The sequence below is a fragment of the Rhinolophus hipposideros genome (genome assembly GCF_964194185.1).
Source record: "Rhinolophus hipposideros genome assembly, chromosome: 6".
Classification (NCBI taxonomy): Eukaryota; Metazoa; Chordata; class Mammalia; order Chiroptera; family Rhinolophidae; genus Rhinolophus; species Rhinolophus hipposideros.
In genome coordinates this window covers 29,413,477-29,437,235 of record NC_138052.1, presented here as the reverse complement: position 1 = coordinate 29,437,235, position 23,759 = coordinate 29,413,477, and the positions used below count along the sequence as shown (strand labels likewise).

At 34.7% G+C, this 23,759-nt stretch overlaps 1 protein-coding gene across 6 annotated transcripts in view; it reads right to left on the bottom strand.

Annotated features, from left to right (window-relative positions):
- The window catches only part of MBD5 (methyl-CpG binding domain protein 5), a 380,468-nt gene that overhangs the window by 69,154 nt on the left and 287,555 nt on the right, over positions 1 to 23,759 (bottom strand). The gene's annotated exons all lie outside the window — the stretch shown is intronic.

Sequence of the window (23,759 nt, the reverse complement as noted above, 5' to 3'; positions counted from 1 at the left end):
TGGAGGATGAACTCTTAGTGGCTCATCATGCATCAGTAGTATGTATAGGGGCACTGGTATTCCCGCTAAAACCACACGCATGCAGCTAACTTCCTTAAGGAAACGGAGTTGACTCTGAGACTGTGGCAATTCTTGAATTAGAGGAGGTAGAGGGTACAGAAAATTCTCACCCAACTTCAATCCTCTATCTTGCTTTTTTTCTTAGTAACATCATCAGCAATGCCACATTATTATTATCTCAGGAACGCATGTCAGGATCAAACAATGATGGGACCAAATTGTACATGACATTATTAAGAAGCATAAAATGCCATTGTTTTAGTTTCTCACATTTAAAATAGTTTTCTTTTGGCAAATAAGGAAAAAAAAAGATAAGGGCTTTTCAAAAGTGCACTTGAGACTTTCCTTATTACCCCGTCCTCTATTTCCTTCTGGCCATCAGGGAGACACTGACGAGGCTCTGCCTCAGCCTGGAAAAAAATCCTTGTGGCAGTCTAACTCAGTTTATTGTCTTTCAGGGTCTCTTAACAATCTTCTGATTACTTGGCGGATTTCATAGGTGCTTTGATATCACTACGTTAGTGACTTGGATACCAGGTACATATATTTCAGTCAATGAAAACAAACAAACAAACAAACAAACAAACAAACAAACAGGTCATCTACCTTATAAATTAATTTCTTGTAAAGGCAGACAGTCTGTGTCAGACCCTCAAGTTGATGACCCTTGAGAGCAGTGGCAAAATAACTTTTTAAATTAGAAGAGCAAGGACCACATCCTGGACCATAGTTACAACACAGGGTGCTTCTCCACCTTTGAGGTCTTTCCTGATAGCCAGCCTACTTTTTCTTTTCTTTTTTGATTTTGAGGCAAAGCAGAGAGATGTGTAGGAGTAATGTGTACGTGAGGGTGTAGCGGCGCGCTGGAGCACTGCTATGCCTCTGAAAGCAGCCAGGAGAGACCAGAAGCAGCTAAGGGACGCGGGACCAAGGTGAAATAACTCTGTTTCTATAATCCTGTATATTCCAGGCACTCCAGGCTTTACATTTAATGTTTTAAGGATTTATTGGGCAACTACATGTGAGGCACTGGATGGATAGTAGAAACCCCAAAATAAAAAATACAGTCCCCATCTCCAGGAGCTTGCTGCCTGGGAGGTGGAGGGTGGGGAGGTGAGCAGTCAGGTAAGTAGGTAATTACAACACTGAATGATATCAGCCATGACAGGGCTAAGTGTGGAGTGCTAAACGAGCACAAAGAAAGAGCTAGTCTAGTTTTCAAGGATTAGAGGAAAGGGGTGGTCACAATACATCTAATGAGGCATAGAAATTAGTCAAAGAAAGGTGAGCAGGAGAGCAGAAACCTCACCTAATCCACGCAAATGATCTTAGTTCCAAAAGATTAACATTGAAGATTTTCCACTTCTGTCTGGTAATAACAATTCCAATATTGCACTCATTTTCAGCTGTTAAGCAAGCATAAAGGTCTCATTTTGTCAGACCTTTTAACCTTGAGATATGATAAGTCATGAAGCACTAATGAATATTTTCCACAGAAAGATCTGATGCCTGAAATAGAAAATGATGACCTGATATCTAGATAAACAAATATTGTTTTCTAGAAGAAATACTATCAAAGGATGATGATTCACTTCAGTAAGAAAGTAATATTAGATGTGAGTCCAGTGGGAGCACAAGCTAAAAGGGGCAGGTCATAGTGCATAGATAGAGGAGTTCAAAACTATTCGGAAATATATTTTTTTAATGAAAAAAAGTCCACAAATGATAAAAATAAAATGACTATTGTGCTCAAGTTATTTTAACCAAATATATAAATACTATTTGCTAACATTTATCTTACCATCTTCTGGAATCTGCACTGAGCACCTTGTACATACTGTGTTTCCCTGAAAATAAGACCTAGCTGGACAATCAGTTGTAATGCATCCTTTGGAGCAAAAATTAATATAAATTATAGTAAAATAATACCTGGTATTATATTAATTTTTGCTCCAAAAGACACATTAGAGCTGATTGTCTGGCTAGGTCTTATTTTCGGGGAAATACGGTATTATGTAGTCATTTAATCCTTGTCACAATTGTATAAGTGGTATTATTTTTTCTTTTTTAGAGTTGAGGAAACTGAGGCAAGGGAAATTAAATAGCTTTACCCTCTCTTTTCCTCTCTGCTAATTTATATCCCTCTTTCCTACTTTATTTTGTTTCTCCGTAGTATTTATCACTATCTAACATATTACATATTTTACTATTTACCCTATTTGTCTGTCTCTTCTGAGAAGAATGTAAGCTCCGTGAGTATACGAAAATATCAGTGCATCATAACAGATAAAAATCTACTATTTTTTGCTTTGGGTTCAATAGCTCCTTGAAGACTGGCTTTGTATAAAACCTTTTTTATTTCTCATAGTACAAAGTACAGAACCTTACACATGCTGGACAAAAATATACGTTGAGTGAACAATGAGCACAATTAGTCAGTAAGCATATGCTGAGCCCTTGCAAGCTCAGCACTGCACTCGTTACCATAAGATAGGGAAGTACAAAATACCATCAGTGTTCTTAACATTTAGGAACGGAAATAGGTGGAAGCATCTGGAATACCTAGGGTACAAAATAAGAAGTTCTCACATTTCATTACTTCCATTCTTCCATCATCTAATGCTGGGTAAAAATGCTTACTCACTACTCTCTCTAAGACACCGTAGTATTTTGCTGCATTAAACTTTCTTGGAAATGCCAGGACAATTCACAACTGTATGCCTATGCACTGTTGTTCCCTGGACTTAGAAAGATTTCCTCCCACTTTCTTAAAGCAATCTTCTCTTTTTAACGCATCTTCAGGGTCAACTTTTCCATGAAGCCCCCTCCAGCCTTCTGCTTAAGAGTTACTTGTTCATTCCTCTCAGTGTACAGTGCCGTTTACATATACTATGTAACAACGCTCACCACACTTTGTTTTATCTACACACATCATTGTTTCCTGTATCTTTGGGTTTGTGGTTGTCAAACACATTACTAGGTTCATGGTATTGGAACAGAGTGCTTTGAGTTGACTTGTTTTGTGTTTTTTTAACCTTTCAATACTAAAGAACTTTTTTAATCCCCCTAAGATATAACTATAAATAGAAAAGTCCTTGTTAATAATATGCTAAAACCACCCAGTGATATATAAGGTTAATTGCAGCTCTGTATTCAACTAAAATTAGATGGAGGCTGAATAGAAACACTTCTTTTATTTTTAGCACAATTTCTAGATTCAGGGAATGTCTCCAGTGCCTAGAATAGTGCCTGTCAGACAGAAAATTACTTGTTGAATAAATAAATAAATGCTTGTATACAAACCATGTCAATAAATGCTACATTGCATGACATAAACTAAATGTACTACAGGAACTCAGAGATGAGGTAACAAATAATAGAACAATGAACTACAGGTTAGGAAGTTTGGTATCTGCAATTTTCTAGCTGTACAACGTTGAGCAAGACACTTAACCTGAGTTTAATTTTTCAGCTTGTAAAATTAATGGATTGGACCAGACCAGTGGTTTTCATATTATTTTAGTTGTAGATCTCTTTTGTCTAATAAACTCTAAATGGAAGCTCCATTATATAAAACAGAAAAAGACATTTGTCAGTAATAATTCATTTTATAAGACCAAATTAAAGTACTACTTATCAAAATCCATCAATAAGAATAATGGACTACACTGATCAATAAAAAGTATAAAATCTAGGGACATACGTGACAGTCGCAACTTTAAAACTCCATCAACAAATTCATTTCTGTACTTTGTTTTGGCTTTATAATATCAAGACAATTCTCTGTATTAGAAAAGCTATTGCAAATGAAAACATTTTTTTAATAGCTAATTTGGCTTTGGCAATATTAAGATCTTTGCAATTAAAATAGTCTAGAAGCTTGAAGGAGGAATAAAGAAAAATATGGTTTCCAAAATTGAATGATTATATCTAATCATTACTCATGTGTCTAGTCATGAATACAAAATATGGGCAAGAACTACCCAAAACTTAAATTAAGCAAGAAAACTTTCTTTACTATAACTTTATCACATTAATTTGCCATTGCAAAACTACTAAGGAGTGATAAGGATACATGCAGGAAGATGATCCCATGTTTTATTTGTATTTCTTCAATAGTGCATATTCATATATACGTTGCAGCAGTGTTCTTGCTCAAATAATTTGACATGGATATATAATAATGGACTCAAGTTTTTCAAAAGCCCAGCAAAATCTTAAAAATAAATATGCATACTCATAAAAAGTTCACATATCTACATAAAAATTGGTAGCAAATCTTTAGTCAGCAGTCCATAAAAATATAACCTAGCAGCATAACACTTGAATGTACATGTTATTTTTATTACAATGTTAAAATACTTAACATATTTTTAAAATTTAAATTTGTGTCTAACATTTGGAAAACTCTGAAGAACTTCCTCTGATCTTGATATTCTTCTGATCCTTTTGATTCTGTCATTTCTGCATAAGCTAGAAAAGCAAGGAAGACTTTCTGAAGACGACTTCAATTTTGTTCAACTCAATCTTAAATACTCGTACGTTTGCTGAGGTAAAACCCGGGGGACAGAGAAGAGCCTGATCAGATTGAAGTGGAGAGCTTGTATTAGGGAGTATCATGAATAGAGAAACATGTCAGTCTTCCCAGTATAGGGTGAATCACTATGCACATAAGTTAAAAACAGCTTTGGTATCATACAGCCATGGCAGTTTTAATGCAAGCATTGCCGGGCTACAGGTATCTTACCTCATAAATGCCATTCTACTCCTATGTAATTAGTTTCTGAAAATGGTATCTGTCAGACATTGAGTAACCTTTCAGTGATTTTGCCTGCATTTACTTGCAGAACATATCCTGATTTGAACTACAGAGGAAACTTAACTGACCTCCACTTAAACAATCACGGCATTAACCAAAACAGCATTTCCATTTGAAAACAGACAAATGTTTACCTCTGCTTCTATCACCTGAGTTGTATGCTTTCCAATATCAGGTGTTTTTTCCAAAACTGTCTGGGCCCATAATAGTTGCTGGTATCATTTAGTAATTTAATAAAATATTTTGTAAATTGATAAAATATAAGTATAAAAAGTGAATGACTCTTTTCATGAAAATTAAGGTGAAAGCATAGTTTTAACACCAGCCTCTTAAAAACTGAGGTCAAATAAGAAGGGAAAGAGAAGAATCTTGGGGAAAAACCTTAAAAATCGTGGATAATTCTGCATCCAGACCATTTTGAAAGTGTCTTGGAGTTTTTGTTTCTCTCCAAAGTTAAAAAAAAAAGCAATATTTAATGTTACATTATCGTGTAAAGATAATGTTGTAATTAGAGAAAAGCTTTGGTCAAAAAGATTGTTGACTGAATATACATTTATATATTTTAAGTTGCAATTAAATATTTAATTATAAGTATTTTTTATGATTCTCTACTTTAGTAAATCTTTTCAATTAATGAACCAACTACAGGTTCAAATTGTATTGGATAAGAAGGCTTCTCTATTGCTATTACAAAATTAATAATTATTTGTTTGTGAATCAGAGTCTGAATTTCACATTGAAATGATGAAGTCTTTTGGCATCTTAGGTCTATTTTCATTTGATTTTCTTATTATTTTAAAAAAACACTGAGAAAGAAGTTATTATATAATTATTGAATGAAAAACCTTTAGTGAGAAATAAAACTCTGAAAATAGATATGCCTAACAATATCCTAAAAATAATTGACACACAAAAATGACAGAATTACAATGAGAAATTGACCAATCTACAGTTAACATACATTTCTCAGAAACTGATAAACAGGCAAGAAATTAATAAAGATATACAAGATCAGCACTACAGAATTAACATGCTCAATGTAATGGAAATACACAGAGAACCACATAAATTATAAGAATTATATATACATATTTTTTAAAAGCACACATCAGATTGGGAAAATTAGCATAGCATCAGGGTTAAGAGCATGGATTCTGGATCCAGATTCTTGGGTTAAAATCTCAGCTCTACTACCTGCTGTGAGACGGAGGGCAAGTTATGTCTCTGTCCCTCATTTCCTCATTTGCAAAATGAAGATAACAATGGTATCTACCGCACAGAGTTGAAAAAATTGAATAATGATTGATAAAGTACTTAGTGCCTGGTCCATGATAAGGACTATATAAATATTTGGCAAATAATAATAATAACTGGCCATAAAGGAAATCTCAATGGTTCCAAACAACTGAAATCACACAGAATGCATTATCTGATGAAAATTCCCATAAATATAGAATGTTGTCATAAGAAATGATATCTGCAAACACCCCTGTATTTGCAAATTTAAAAAACAGTTACTCATATATAGGCAGTGTTGAAAGCCAATTTGAGGTCAGTAACCATGAATTTAGGGTGGAATCTAAAATGTGACTTTATTTACCACAACATGACTCACCGACAAGAGAGCAGTATACGAGTAGATGGAGATGGACCTCTGCCTTATTGAGTATAGGTATGGAAAAAGCAAACCCAAAATAGATCACATGATATTTGCAATTTACTATCAAACTGTTCTAAAAATATATATATAAATACATGGAGGGGCAGAGAGAGAATGATAAAGCAAATACGACAAAATGTTAACAACTGCTGAATGTGTATGAAGAGAGTTCTTTGTATTATCATGACTTCTCTGTAAGTCTGAATTTATTTCAAAATAAAAAGTTTAAAATAATGTAATAAAAACACAAACAAAATTAAAACAGGACCAGGATTTTGGAGATAGGTGGGCAAAAGTCAGAAGGGCGATGGAGTCTGAGAAATGGCTATGATGTTATTGAAGATATGGAAAACAGAATCTAAACTGGAATAAAGGTCTATCTGAAGTTGAAGAACAGGCAGTACAGGTATGAGGGGAGGAGGATAGGAACTGTGGGGATATAAGAGGCAGGAGGTCTTGTCTGATCTGAAGGAATTCAACTGTTGGGAGACAAAACAGAACCACGAACATGACAAGGCAGAGGTGATTAAATGCTCAAATAAATAAAGGAGAAAGAAGGATTCTATATGAGATCAGGAAAGGTTAATGTAATGGGCTGTTCTACTTTTGATTATCTTCCCTATCTTGCCTAACTCTCGGAGACTCACACATGGGTTGGATAACTCATGCTTAAAGTAAACAATCCTTATTTTTTTTTTAAAGGTGGGGCAATAGCAATTGAGAAGAACAACCCAACCTATCTTGCATAAATGGAGAAGGAATGAATTTGGGAGGGGGATAGATAGAAAAGGAAGAAAACCTTCAGCACAAGTGGATAGAAATGGCCCTTTCACAAGTGTTTGTACAGAACTGAATTGGTCTTGATATTGGTCAAACTATTATATGACGTATAACGGATAGAAATAAAGAGATAAAAATGTCATTACTTAAAGTTAATATGCTCGTTTACCTCAAAAACCCAAACTGGAAAATTATTAGCACCAATGACAAAAGTAGTTACAAGGCAGCAGAGTATAATACCAATTTAAAAAAATAAGAGAAAATTGTTCCATTCAATAGTAAACCATATTAAAAAGTTGTATTACTGGTGCAAGAAGAGGCAAGTAGTGTAACAGAAGATGACTACAAATAAACCCATAGACATGCAAATTTAACGAATGATAGAGGCAGCATTTTAAATCAGTAGGAAAAGAGGTAGCAGTTTAAGTAAATTCAATAAATGGTGTTGGGACAATTGGTTACTTGTTTGGGAAAAAAAATAACTTCTATAATTCATGTAATTCACTAAAACGTATTCTAGGTGATCCAAGACTTAAATCAAACCCAAAAACTAAACCAATGCAATTAAGAAGATATAAAAGAATATGTTCATTTGTGCCATATTTATGAATGCCTTCTAAAAGAGATACAAAGAGCAAATGTCATAATGAAAAAGACTGGTAAATTTGACTGTATAAAAATTTAAAACTTCTGTTTAACAAAAGAACCACCAAAAAAGTTGAGAGGCGATTGATAGCCTGGAGAAAATATTTGCAACATTTTATAAGAGTCAAAGTATTAATATCTGGAATGTATAAATAACTTCTAAAAATCAATAAAAGTGAAAAAACGCCCCCTCCAAAATGGACAGTAAAATATGGATAAACTGAGAAAAGGAAATGCAAGAGGACAGTAAGCATAAGAGAACCTGTTCAATCTTAGTAGTAATCAGAAAATGCAAAATAAAACAATGAAGTATTGCTTTTCACTCATAATATGTATAAACATTTTTAAAAGATGGCTAATATCAAGTTTTGTCAAGAGCATGAGAAAATAGCCAGTGTCATAAACTACTGATAGAAGGGCAAACTGTTACCGCCTTTTAGGAGGGCAGTGTATCAGTATCTATCTAAGAATTTAAGATGTGCATATCCTTTGAGACAACAATTCCTCTTCTTCATCGTGTCTGGAGAAATGATCAAACACGTGCACAAAGAATTATCTAAAATGATATTCACAGTAGCATTGATCACTAAAATGAAAAATACAAAACAACCTAAATGCTATTTAATTAGGGAATGGGTAAATAAATTATACAGCCTTCATACTATGGAAGATAATACGTAAAAGAGATAGGTCTAAAGTGATATGGAAAGATTTCTAAGACATTTAAGTGAAGAAAAGTAAGGTGAAGACCATGTTTTAAGTGGAGAAACATTTAAGTGACAATTAAATATCATTCATAAGGTTGTAGTACTTTTAGTATGTATAGATGGTGAAACTGGGTTCCTTTTTACATAAAATACCATGAATTTACCAACCTGTATTCCCTGAAATTGGCTTCCTGAAAACAATCTTTGTATCTTAATCTTCAGAGACTAAAACTACATGTTAGCTCAAAGAAATATGCACTGAGTACTTACTATGTATGGAGGTGATCAAAAACAAATAATACATGGCATGTTCCCTCAAACCCTGTGCAATAACTTGGAAAACCACTTTGGAGCTTCACTTAAGTCGCACAAAGCAATCAAGTTATTAGAAGAAAAGTACGTTTATTTTTGGCAATCTACACAAGCTGAGTATTTACTTCCAAGCCCTGACTCAGGCATGAATTTTAACACATAACATAGAGGCGTCCAATTACTGCAATTAAATACTGTTTTTCTATGTTCATTAACATAGACTTTAACATTTTATAACAAAAATGCGTAGAACAATAAATATAAGCCATTATAGAAGTATTTGACTTTGTTTCTTTATTTTTATATGTAAAAGTCCTTGGAATTTTTCAGCTTCTAATTCCTTTTTCCTTGATGACTTAAAATGCTTAAAAAATTTTTTTTGGGGGGGCCAAGAATGAAAATATGAGTGACCTGGATAATAACATTGGTCACATCAGTGTGTTACATTTGAGTTTCAAGAATACTCAGCATGGCAGGACCTCTTGGGAATCTAGAACAAGTTGGCCTAGGAGGCTTTAGGAACATTAGGAGATGAGATGATGCAAGCAAGTTTGTCTCCAGGCAAATCAATCTAATGTTAATGAAAACATTTCCATGGCAACCTGATATAGAAGCAAAGGTGCTGAATGAAAAGATAAAACTTTTTTTGTTCTAACTGGAGGTACCATTTGAAGGTTTTACTTTTTGCAGCTTTTTGTTTCTAAACATCAACTGAGATATGTTTTAATATTTTTATTTTTATAGTTTTCAAGATGGATATTGATGATTTAGATGAATCAAAAGGCTAATAAATCAATCTCTACTGACTTACGGAGTCAGTCTCTGAAATAGGTTAGGTAACTTTCAGGAGCATACATTAATTCTAGCTCAGGACTAGACAGTATTACTAGATATTGATTTATTATTTTTGTCAGTAAGATATCCAAATTAGAAGCAGAAAACAGATGTTGACTTATAAATCATCTATTAAACACAGCAGGCAACTACAAAACATAACTATCAATTTTTACACTAAAAGCAAGAGGAACAAATAAAAAGAAATTTACCAAATTTACAAGAAAATAATCCTGAATACCTCAAATAAATTTCAAACTTAGACTACAAGGTCATTTCTTATGAGTAATAAACAATTAATAAATATATCCAAAAATGTGACTGCAATGATAATTCTAATATTTCAAGCATGAACACTTCATTAGACAACTCCAGTGATAATTTTATATTTTAAGCATGAACACTTCAACAGACAATATTATTTGTGAAAAAAAAACCCAGGATGTTACAAAACGAGTGCTGTGATTTAACAGTATTATGCAACTAATGCTGAATGATAGAGAGATAAAATCCCATACTGTTTCATATTTTCAACCCTGGTTTTATAACAGGCATTACCAAATAGCTTCCTACTATATACTTTCTATTTTTCTAAGAATTTCCTGGTAGCCTCAATCTATTTTATATATATACTAAATATATACTGGGAGTACCAAAAAAATGTATACAAGCAGACACTTTGGTCAATGTTGCTCAAGCAGTAGTTTGCCATAATCAGAAGTGTCTGGACGCTGATGGTAACCACTGTGAGCACCTCTTGTAATTGCAGAAGTCAAATGCGCCTTGTATTCCTCTTTTGTTTTCAGTATATATCGAGTATTATAATTTTAATAGTTTTTTCCTTTCTTAAAATGTGTATATATTTTTGGTACCCTCTGTATATATACACACATTTATATATATGTATATATATATACATATATATGTATATATACACATTTATATATATGTATATATAAATGAAAATAAATATAAAAATGTTTATATATTTATATTCATATAAATATATTTACATATATAAAATATCAGAGAGCCACTAGGAAATTGCATATTACCAAGTCTATTAATCTTATAAAATATAAAAAAGATTTGTCATAAACAATTAAAAGTGAAATTATATTTAGCAAAAATGCATGTTGTGAGATGATAATGTTGATATTAGTCTTTTCATTTGTTCAGCAAAAGATACACAAGAATAACTGGGTCATGTTGAATCATTAATTAGATAATGAGGATTTTATATTACCTATATGTCCTTTTCCCCTCATTGGACTTTGTAACACTTCAGTATTAAGGAAAATCTTTGTTGAAAAGTCAATTTTATTCTAAATTTTATGATTCACTTTCCAATAGGGATACCCTGTTTTACTGTGTTTCAATTTATTGTACTTCATAGATATTGCATTTGTTACAAATTGAAGGTTTGTAGCAACCCTGCATAGAGCAAGCCTATTGGCACCATTTCCCCAAAAGTATTTGCTTACTTAGTGTCTCTGTCACATTTTGGTAATTCTCGCAATATTGCAAACTTTTTCATTATTATTGTATTTGTTATGATCAGTGATCTTTGATAAAACTGTTGTGAATTGTCCTGGGGCTCCATGGACCATGCTCATATAAGATAGTAACTTAATCAATAAATGTTAAGTGTGTTCTGACTACTCCACAAACAGGCCGTTCCCCCATCTCTATCCCTCTCCTTAAGAATATTGAAATTGACCAATTAATAATCACACAAGAAGACACAAGAATATTGAAATTGACCAATTAATAATCTTACAATGGCCTCGGAGTGTTCGAGTGAAAGAAAGAGTCAATTGATATGGCAAACTTCAACGCTGTCTTATTTTAAGAAATTGCCACAGCCACCCCACCCTTCAGCAACCATTACTCTATTCAGTTAGCAGCCATTAAGGAGGCAAGACCCTCCACCAAAAAGATTATGACTCGCTGAAGGCTCAGATGATGATTAGCATTTTTTTTAGCAATAAAGTATTTTTAAATTAAGGGATGTGTGTTGTTTTTTTAGACATAATGCTATTGTACACTTAAAAGACTATAGTACACTGTAAACATAACTTTTATATGCACTGGGAAATGAAAAGATTCATGCGACTCATTTTATTATGACATTTGCTTTATTGTAGTGCTATGGAACTTAATCCATAATATCTCTGAGTTATGCCTGTATGTTTATTTATTCATTCACTCATTCACTCACTCACTCATTCATTCATTCAAAAATATACGAAAACAGGGTATAAACTCAAATGAAATTATTTAAATCCTTCATTACGGCCTATTATATATGAGACATAGTCCTAGGCACTGGGGGGTAGGGCAACTGGGAGGCTTGCACTGTAGTGGTGGAGACAGACCAAAAACCAATAAGCAAACACATAGTAGGTAAAATCACTGCAGGTTTATTCACTGTTATAAAGGAAATAAATGAGGGACTAAAAGAGAACAAGGGGAAGGGGGAGGAAAGATCTGTTTTAGATGGGAAGTCGTCTCTGAGGAGATGAAATTTAGAGACCTGAAAGATGAGAAAGAAACTAGCCATGAGAAAAGAATTAGGGAAAGAGTATTGCAGGCAAAAGAAACAGCATGTGCAAAGTTCCAGAGCTGGACAAGAGCTGTGTCTATTATAGAAACTGAAGGAAGGTTGATGACGCTGGAGTGTAATGAGGGAAAGGGGGAGTGGCATGCGACGAGGTTGGAGAAATAGGCAGGGAGGGCATCATGCAGGGTCTAATTATTCATAATCATGTTCTGAATTGTATTTTCATTCCCATGGGAAGCCACCCAAAGATTTGAGTATATGCACAGGAGTGACAAGACCTTAGTTGTACTTTAGGAAGGTATCTCTCTTTTGCTGTGTTAAGGACGGATTGGGAGAAGCATCTGCTAGAAAGAAGCCTTTGTGATAAATGCTGACAGTTTGACAAAATTTTGGATGCCTGTTCACAACGGTCTCCTAAACTAGTTCTTTGTATATAACTCTAACAATAACAGGCATAACGGGAATAATTGAAGAAATGGGTCATGTTATCTTGGAGGCTGTAAGAGCCCAGAAAGTGTACAATGGGAGTGGTTACACAGGCTAGATTTTGGAAAAGCATATTTCAAAATATTCAAAGGCAGATAAAAGTGCATTGTCAGCATTTATTATAAGGATGGCAAGAAAGGTTTTGAAGATATTAAAAAAAAAAAAAAGGACACTTTTATCATGACCACACAACCAGCCAAAGCCTGAGAAATGGAGAAATGAGGGATGTCCGTAAAAGCTCAACGGGTTGCAGAGGGACTTTTCTCTGTGGCTTAGGTATAAAAAGTAAAAGGAAAGGCACACAGACTTACGATTCGGCCTTCAAGACCTTATGAGATTCGACTTATGAATACTTCCCTGACCACATTTTTGTACCACTCTCTTCTTGGTAAATAACTCTCTCGTCACATCCTTTTCTCTGCTCCTGAACATGTAAAACTGATTCTGGATGATGGGCTTTTGCCGTTGCTATTCCGTCTTCTAAAATGTTTTAAACATTTAAATATCACCTCAAAATGCCATCTTGTTTATTTTCTTCGTAGCACATATTTCTAACTAAAATAACATATTTATGTGTTTATTGCCTTTCTCCCGTCACTAGAATTTAAGCAACAGAGCAGGGACTTTGTATATCATTTTCACGGCATTATCCTCAGTGCTTAGCATAGCATCTGGCACATTATAGGCCTTCAATAAATATTTGAGTAGAAAGAATGAAGAAAAGTAGAAAGAAAGGAAGCAAGGGAGAAATGAAAAAGCATGTGCAAAAAATGTCAAAAAGCTTATCAGGTCCAGAATGAACTGGGCTTCAGAAAAACCCTAAAGACATTAAAAAAAAAAACAAAAAACTTTTAAAGTTATAACTGGAACAAGAAGACTAAGGGAAAGATTTTTACTTGGATAAACACTGCAATAATCTAATGAAATTGAAAGAAAATTAAATATTAATTTTGTTTCTATTTTCTTAATCAAAGAGAATAAACTTTATGTCAAAATGAAAACATAAATTTGATTAAGAATAAATCAGAGGACTTCGGCTTCCAATGAAGATGGCATAACAGGGATCAGATTTTATCTCTTGCAAGAAAGAAAGAAACCAAACCAGGCAAGATAGATGAAACAATGGTTTTGAAGATACGAAATACCAGGCAATAGGACAGTGATCCTTCAGAGACAGGAAACAAAGGACATGAGCCCTAAAACTGCTCTAGTTTATTGCCTTGCATGAGTTTCTTCCAGTCTGTGTGCAGAATGTGAACCCAGCTGGAGCTCAACAGACTAAGTTGAGGAGACACAGTTGAAGAGCTGGGGGAAAAAAAGGCAGTGTGAGTCGCAAAACGGTGTGCTGGAGAGAGAGCTGCAGAGAGAAAAATGCACAGATCTACATACAGGGAGTTCACTTTGAGTATCCAGCAGAGCACCGATCAGTGTATGCATGGGAGGAAACTGTCCAAGATTGAGGAAAGATTTCCCTGAAAGTAAAGAGTGAATGGCATTTGGCACTCACACTGGGCTGGGAGCAAGAACATTTTATAACTCATGAGATACCAGGTAGAATACTCAGAAGTATCTTGCTCAGCAGTGGGGAATGTGTAGACTTAGACTAAACACTGTTCTGGTACTGACTAATGATTTTTAAAAGCAAGACCTAAAGGGATCAGATTGTTATTTCCAAGTTACTTAACTGTATTCCAGAGTAAAGTTGAAAATATATAACGGCATACAAAAATAGCCAGAACCCAACAAGGAAAAATTCACAATATCTAGCCTCAAATAAAAATTGTCAGACATGGGAAGAGACGGGGAAATAAAACACAGTGAGGAGAAAAATCAATCTTGAATGAACTTCCGGGAATTATGCTGACTGAAAAGAACCAATTCCAAAAGGTTACATACTATATGATTCCATTTATTTAACATTTTTGAAATTAAAAATGTTTGAAAATGGAGACCAGATTAGTTATCACAGGGGTTAGGGATGGGGGTAGGGTGGAATCAAGATAGAAGTGAATGTGATTATAAAAGGGAAACGTGAGAAATTCTTGTGGTGATGGAAATGGACCTTGACTGTGGTGGTGGATACATAAACTTACACATGGGATAGGACTGTACAGAACTAAACACATATAGGCACACAAATGAGTACAAGTAAAACTGGAGAAATCTGAACAAGATCAGTGCTTTGTATGAATATATTTTGGTTATGATATTTTACTAGTTTTATAAGATGTTAATTTTGGGGGAAACTGGGTAAAGGGTACATGATATTTCTCTGTATCATTTCTTACAATTGCACGTGAATCTACAATTAAATCAATAAAAATTTCAATTAAAAATTAATTATTTAAAACTTATTCCCATGGGTAGATTTTAGAATTAATAGGTAAGAAGATTGGCACAGTAATTGTAACTATGTTCCATATGTTCAAAAATATAAAATGATGTGTAAGATAGGAAAAGAGTCCCAAATTGAACTTCTAGAGTAAAAACTATAATTTGTGAGATGAAAAATATACTGGATGAGATTAACAGCAGATAAGACATTGCAGAAGAAAAGACTAGATGAACTTGAAGACACAGCGACGTAAACTATCCAAAATGAAACAGACAAAGAAAAGAGACAAAAATAAAAAGAACAGAGTATCAGTGATCTGTGGGACGATTCAAGTGGCCTACTATATGCGTAATTTGAATCTCTGAAGGAAAAAAGAGAGTGGAGGACAAAAAACTTTTTGAAGAAATAATGGCTGAAATTTTCCCAGATTTGATGAAAACTATAAACCTAAAGATCCAAGAAGCAAAACAGCTCCCAAGCACAAACAGCATGACGAAAATTATGCTAAGGCACAGAATAATCAAATTGCTCAAAACCAGAGACTTAAAAAAATCCTTAAAAGCAGCTAGAGAAAAAACATTTTACATACAGAAGAACAAAGTTAAGGATGATTATGAAGCTTCTCAATGAAAACTATTCATGTGATGAGACTCTGGGCTCTTATTTTTACAGTACTAAAAAATCCCCTAAAACCTGTCAACCTGGAATTCTATATTCCTAAAAACATCTTTCAAAAAGGATACAAAAAGGTGATACAAAGATTGTTTTCAATATACAAATGCTGAAAGAATTCATTGGTAGCAGATTTGCAGTACAAATAATACTAGATTGAATTCTGGGTCTAAGAATGGAATGAAGAGCACCAGACATAGTAATTATATGGCTAAACATATAAAATCTTTTTCTTACATTTAAATTTCTTTAAAGCTAGTTGACAATTAAAAAAATTTTAAATGCAGTACAGGGTTTATAACACATAAAAAAGTAAAATATACAACAACTATACCACAAAAGCCGAAGGGGAAAAATGGAAGTACAATAATTGTAAGGTTCCAATACTACAAGTGAGGTGACATAATATCACTTGAAGGTTAAGTGGTGAGTGTTAAAGATGTACACTATAAACCCTAAAACAACCATTAAAACAATAAAACAAACAGTATAGCTAAAGAGTCATTAAAGGAGATAAAAATGAAATTATAAGTATTCAAACCAAAAGAAGATAGAGAAGGGAAAAAGAACAAAATGCAGATGGGACAAATATAAAATGAGGGACATCTTACAAATAGCAAAATGATAGAATTAAACCTAACCATATCAATAACCATATTAAACATAGTCTAAACAACCCAATTAAAAGGCTAACATTGTCAGATTGTGTATAAAAAAAGTAAAGCCTAACTTTATTATTCTGCTACAAAAATTACACTTTAAATATGATACAATAGGTCGAAAACAAAATTAAGGAAAAAGATATATCCTCTTAACACTAATCAAAAGAAAGCTAGAAGGGGCATTTATAAAAGCCCAAAGAAAACAAATGAAATAGCAATCACAGGTGAACAGATAAATTCATTTTGGTATATCCATAGAGTGGAATATGACTCAGGAAAAAAAAAGAACTATTGACTCATATAACAAGAATAAATCTCAAAATAATTATCCTGAGTGCAAGAAGCCAAATAAAAAACAGTATAAATTGTATTATTTCATTTATATAAAATTCTAGAAAATACAAACTCATTTATAGTGACAGAAATCAGGTCAGTGGTTCCTTAAGGAATATCAAGGAGGATGGGGAGAAAGGGGAGACAGGACTTAGAAAGGAATACGCGGAAACTTTTGTTGGTTATGGATATGTTCATTATTTTGATTGTGATGATGGTTTCACATACTCGTATGTGAAAACATCAAATTTTACTCCTTAAATGTGTTATTTACTGTATGTCAATTGTATCTCAATAAAACCATTAAAAAGAAATACATGAAAGAAAGAACAATTCTTCCTCATCAAAGAATTCTAATCAATAACTGCAGAAAGAATGAGGGAAATAAAAAATCACTATTAGAACACACCGTAATAACTGTGGCAGGCATGACCCATCAATGAATGCTAAAAATAGTAGATGAAGGTTTAGGAAAAAAGAGGATACACGCATAGTATCAAAGTATCTCCTTCCAAATATTTACTAATTACAAAAGAGGAAGACACCTTTAGAGGATAAACCTGATGGACACCCCCAAAACCAAGTGATCAAGGTTAAGATCATCAGTGATAAGATGTGTTCATATCATGTGCTACCTGCTCTAATGCACTGAGAAGGGTACATCACTTCGAAACATTTGTTCCCCAAATGCATAATTTCAATCTAATCAGGACAAAACATCAGATAAACCCACACTGAGAGACATTCCACAAAATGCCTGATTAGTACTCAAAGTGGCAAGGTCATGAAAGATAAAGAAAGACTAAGGAACTCTAATAGATTGGTGGAAACACAAAAACTAAATATAATGTGGGGCTGCGTCTCAAGAAAAAGTACACTAATGGAAAAACTGGTGAAATCAGAATAAAATCTGTAGTTTAGTTAATAGTGTATCAATATTAATTTCTCAGTTTTGATAATTGGATTATGGCTATGCAAGATGTTAACATTAGGAGAGGGTACGTAAAGACTATAGGGAAATGTTCTACATTATTTTTTCAACTCTTCTGTACATCAAAAATTATTTCAAAATAAAAAAATTGAAAATAATAAATCACAAGCTCAGAGAAGTGAAGAAATAGTGACAGACCTCTTACCTGCATTAACAGATCTCCCACCTATATATTTACCTACATGATTGTCTGAAAGAAACAAATGCCAGAACTTGGAGATGAAACGGCTGGATTGATGATGGCAATCTTTGAAGAACTACAGAGACTAGAAGAGATGGCTGGAAGATTGTTTCTAAGTTTTTTAAAAAGGAAAAGAATGTAGAGATCTCAAATTATAACCAAGTGAGGCTTTAAAGCATGCTTTTAAGCCTTGTAAGCTCTCTAGAAGGAAGGAATTAATGAACAGATAGCCTTACACGTGTTTTGAAAGGAAGCCAGTGATAATTATGAGCTAGTTTGGCTTCACCAAGAACAAGTCATGTCAGACTAACCTCAATCATTTTCTGAAACTAATGCTTGCTTGGCAGATCTGAAAAATGTTCTTGACTTAGTAAACCTGATTTCAAGAAGGTATTTGGCAAAGTCATTAGAAGTCTTGTGGACCAGATGGTAAGAGCTAGATGATATTTCAAAACTTGTATATATTCATTATTGATGGACTGGCTATTTACAGATTTACGATGCAATGTCCAAGGTCAATTTCCTATTAGAGTCCCCAATGGCAGCTCAAAAAGCCCCCTTTTCTGCAGTACTATCATTTTCCATTAACTAGGATGAAGATACAATAAATTGGAAGAATGGTTGGTGGTTACAGAACAGAATTAGGATCCAAATACCCTTAAAGGGATTTTTAAAGAACACCTTTAAAAAACACGGTGAAATGGAAAATGGAAGAGGTACCGTTTATAGTATATGATATACAAAATACATTTTTGGACTAACTACAAGTTCAGTAAGTCTTGTGTACAACATAGTTGATAGAAGATCTAATAGGTTCATACTTATCAGAGAGTGATACTCAGCCTATTTTAGAATGAGGAATGCTTCTGACAAACTTCTCCATATTTCACTCATCAAATTTCTGTAATTCATAGAACAAAATGAGAATAAATAAATCTTCATGATAGATGGAATTTCCAAATGCCTTTGAAAAAAGAATCTTTCTTGAAAAACCATCCTGCCCCGATAGGGTGAGAACCGGGTTCTCATCATAACCACTTTCTGATTGTATCGGTGAATATGGGTAGAAACGACTCTGTTAGTACATGGAGCAGCCTACTTGTTAGTGTGTCAGGGTTATTAATTAGTACACATGCTAATTTGGCACAGGATCGGTATGGCAGTAGAGGTAGAGCTGGAGAAAAGAAAGAGGAGATGACAAATACGAGTAATAGATGCTGAGCAGTTATTTTCCTACTGTGACTTGGTGCTAACCTTACTTTTGAACCAGTTCCACTTTTATTTTATACATTAGGATTACATCTAAGATTGCCTTACATAAAACCTTCCTATATTTAGAAATAAAACAAAAATGAAAAAAAAATCAACGCTTTTTTAAAATATAAAGATTAGAAGACAAAAGTATAGGGACCATAGGAAACACACTCGTGAATTAACCAGATGATAATAAAGCCAATTATATGATCAAGTAGGCCATGTAATTAGTTTGCCAGGGATTCGCAACCTTCGTTAAACAGTTTGCGTCAATATCAACATTTTTCATTTCACACATTTTTATTTCCTAAACAGATACCGAGGGCCTGAACTAGGATTTTGAGATTGAGAGTGGAGAGAAGGGATATAACCAAGAAATATTTAGGATCTGAAATAAGCAAATCTTTATAATTAGATGGATATGTGGGACTTGAGGATGAGGTAAGCAGTTTAGGAAAGGGATGGCAAATAAATTGTAATTCATATGCTATATCAGTCATGGTCCTGGCAGAAAACAAGACAATATATACTCAGATTGGGCAATTTGTGGAAAACTTTACCTACAAAGATGTGGGCAAGATTTAGGGGAACTGAAAAGGGATAGTATACGACTTCAGGGCTGGCAATATTGGAGACCCATTACCAACCCTAAATCAGGAGAGAATCGTTTCTGGAATTGAAGAGGGTGTTGACAGGAGTTGTGTCTTTCAGCAAAGGGATGCAGCCAACCTGTGACAACCCCTGCTAAATATAAATATCCTAATATCACTCTCCTCCAACTTTCTGATCTTCTGTGAATGCCTCCCAGCAAACCTAACCAGAAGACACAGGGCAAGAAAGCTCTTGATGTAGTCCTAAGGGTGGGTGATTGCACAAAGAACAAGGTGGAGAATAAACAGGGTGCCAGTCCTACCTCATCGAGAGTGGTTGCCTGAAACCAGGTAGAACAAGCTTCTGTGACGTCATTCAACCTCATTAGGACAGATAACTACGACAGGCATGCGCCTAATATGAGAATGGGATGAGGCACTGTCAGCACGTGTGCTTGTGAGTCCTACGTCTGTAATGAGCATCAGATGGAGGGATGGCAGCATGTGTGCCATATGTTTTCCCACTGTGGACTCTGAAGATTTTCATACTTCTGCTTTCATACTACTGAATGAAATACATGGCTATTCCAACAAATGAAACAAAAATACAAGAGGAACAAATGTAGAAGCAGGGATGATAAATTCCGTTTAGGAGATGCCCAAAGATCATCCATGGGCATATATGAATCTGAAGTTCTGTGGGGAAGTCTAGAGTGAAAATGGGGAGTTTTGGAATCAATATATGCGATAGTTGAAACCATAAAATTGGAGAGGATACAGAGTAGAGGGTAAATATGAAATCTGGGGAATATCAACATTTTAAGTGGGGTGGGGGGCATATAAAAAAACCCACAAAAAGAAAAAGAACAAGAATAGTCAGAAGGTTATAAGCAGAACCACATAAGTGTAGGTTCACAGAACCCAAGGGAGGAGTATGCATGAATGTCAAATGTGGAAGAAAGGGCAGTGAAACAAGATCTAAAAAATTTCGACTGGATATAACAATTAGAAGATTACTGTTGCCCAGGTGCCAGCAGTTCCAGGAATCCAATAAAAGAGGAAGCCTGATTTCAATGGGATGAGAAATTAATGAGAGATAGGATGTGAACATAGCAAACATTGCTCTTTCGAGCACAACAGACAAGGTGAAAAGGAGAATGACTTGATGATAGCTAGATGAAAATAGGATCAAAGGGGATTTTCTTTTGTCCACAATGACAAAACAAATAAAATTAAAATATGAGGAGAAGGAACTAATGTTACCTATCATGAGAAGACAAGTTGAGCCAATTGGATTCTCTTTGTTAGGAGTATAAATGAAGAAATATGGAAATAATTGGCAGGCTAGCAGTGAAAACTCAGATGAAAGGGTAGTAATATAAAAAGAAAAAATATTGCAACCGTAATGAGTCATATTAAAGTTGAAGTCAGACAAAATAAAAACTATGAGTGTCTAAAGAAAGTATCTACAAGGTAGAGCATGGGGAAGCTAGTTTTCAGAGAAACAGAAGAGAACAGAGATGTGTGGAGAGAGGCAGAGGCTCTAAAAAAGACCATGGCCCTCTAAAGGAGGCCGGGGGTGGGAAAGAGGGAGAGGAAAAGGGAAAGGGAGAGGGAGAGAAAAAGAGGGAGAGGGAGAGGGAAAGAGAGGAGAAGTAGAGAGGGAGAGGGAGACAGAGAGACAGAGAAAGAGAGGAAGAGGGAGAGAGGGAGAGAAAAAGAGAGAGAGGGAGAGGGAGAAGGAGAGAGTGAGAGGGGGAGAGGGAGAGAGAGAAGGAGAGAGGGGGAAGGGAGAGAGAAGGAGAGAGGGGGAGAGGGAGAGAGAGAAGGAGAGAGGGGGAGAGGGAGAGAGAGAAGGAGAGAGGGGGAGAGGGAGAGAGAGAAGGAGAGAGGGGGAGAGGGAGAGAGAGAGGAGACAGAACGGGCTGCTTTGGTATGCGATAGATTTCTAGTCCACTGGTATCCTTATACTAACTCACATTTTCTCTTGACATGAATGGGTTTCTGTTCCTTGTATCTCAGACTCCAACACTAAAACAAGGACTAAAAGCAAAGCCATGGAGGAGATAGAAACGGAAAAGTCAAATTGGAAAGGGTTGTCCTTGAACAGGAAGGAAAACCCAATCCTCAGTGATCTTAGGAAAGAAAGTAAGATGGGTGTTGATGCAGGAGTTGGAACGAAGTTCATAGCTCACATATACTATTTATAAAGAAACAGAAAAGGTTAAAATTAAATGAGTTAAGTACCCAACTAAAGAAGTAAGAAAGGTGCCACAGAGCAAGCCCAAAGAAACAAGAGGGAAGAAAATAATAAATAGCAGGGCAGATGATATGTAGATATATAAACAACTACAATAACAACAAACAAGAAAGAAGAGCAAACTAAGGGCTAATTATTTGAAAAGATTAATAAGATAAGCAGACTTCTGACAAGACTGAAAAAAGACAAAGAGAAACTACCTAGAAGCACTGGTTTATAATGCAAAGGAACCAATGAAATTGGCAGCTTATTGTTTTGATTTCTGGGGTGCACAATCTGTTTCTCACACAGCTTCCAGATCTGCTTTCTGCCTAATCTGTGAAGATGACAAAAGGTTAGAGACGTCTTTGTAAAAGGGAGATGTCAATCACAGACCGTGTGGCTTTTCTGTTTTAACCAGTTAGGGGAAGAAAAATGTTTGGGTGATGTATTGTTTACTTTCCTTAACGTCAGACTTTTGACTCTGAAGGTGATTTATTTCTTTATATTAGTATCATAGGGGTTGAAAAGGAGATTCTAAAACCTACAGAAAACAGATTAAGTAGACATAAATTTAAAAGATTAGATAAGAAGAATTTCTCAAAGGACTACCCTACTTCTCAATTCTCTAAAACATGCTGGTACTTTCGTTTTCCTTTATCCAGTTACTCTCACAGGAACAACGCTGAATATTTTGTTAGAAGACCTTTATGTTTAGCTCCCTTGGCTTCTCTCTCTATAATAACAACAACAACAAAATATCAAAAGGCTTGTGGCCTATGTTTCTAAATCTCAGTAATGTAGAGGTAAAAGAAATATAGCGTAACTTCGAGTAGAGAATTACAGGTTATGTGAAGAGGCCGAAGGGCAGTGAATTTTTTCAAACTTAGTTTTAAACTGTTCAAATTTGTAATGACATTGAACGAAAGAATGAAAGGGAATCTTTCATTGTAACCATTATCCCCTAAGTAAATATAGGACTAAAATGTTTCTTTAAATAAATCAAGAGATAATAATTCCTCAACTCATTGCAACAAGAAAGAATGGGTCAGATTTTACAAATGCTATATATATATTTCAGGCCTGACAAACAGAGGGCAGCCATCAGCTGTAAAGGATGAAGAGAAGCTCTTCAAGTAAACGAATGTAGGTAAGACCATTTAGCACAGAGCCAAAGCTAAGGCTGGCTCTGCTTGGCTTAAAGTTGCTGTTTGATTTAAACCAAGATAAAAAGAACTGCAGTAAAATGTAATATATACATTATAATATATAATCTTATAATATTAAACAGTAATTTGGAGGATGAAACACACCTAGAAAGGCAGGGAACAGAGCTCTTTCAGTACTCAGTCTATGGTGTACAATAGGGTTCAAACTGTAACGTGCCTACTAATCACCAGTGTCGCTTGCTAAAATGCAGATATCCAGGCCAGACTGACAGTATTCTGACTGAGAAGCTATAGGGTAGCATTTAGGCGTTTGTATATTTAACAAGCACCTTCAGCTGGTTTTGACAGAAGTGGAAGTCTAGAAAGAACATATTGAAAAACACTGGTCTCTAATATAAGAAAAAGAGAATATTTGGCCGTTCCCCAGATGGTTCCGTTAATGAAAACAAATCAAATCCCTACAACAA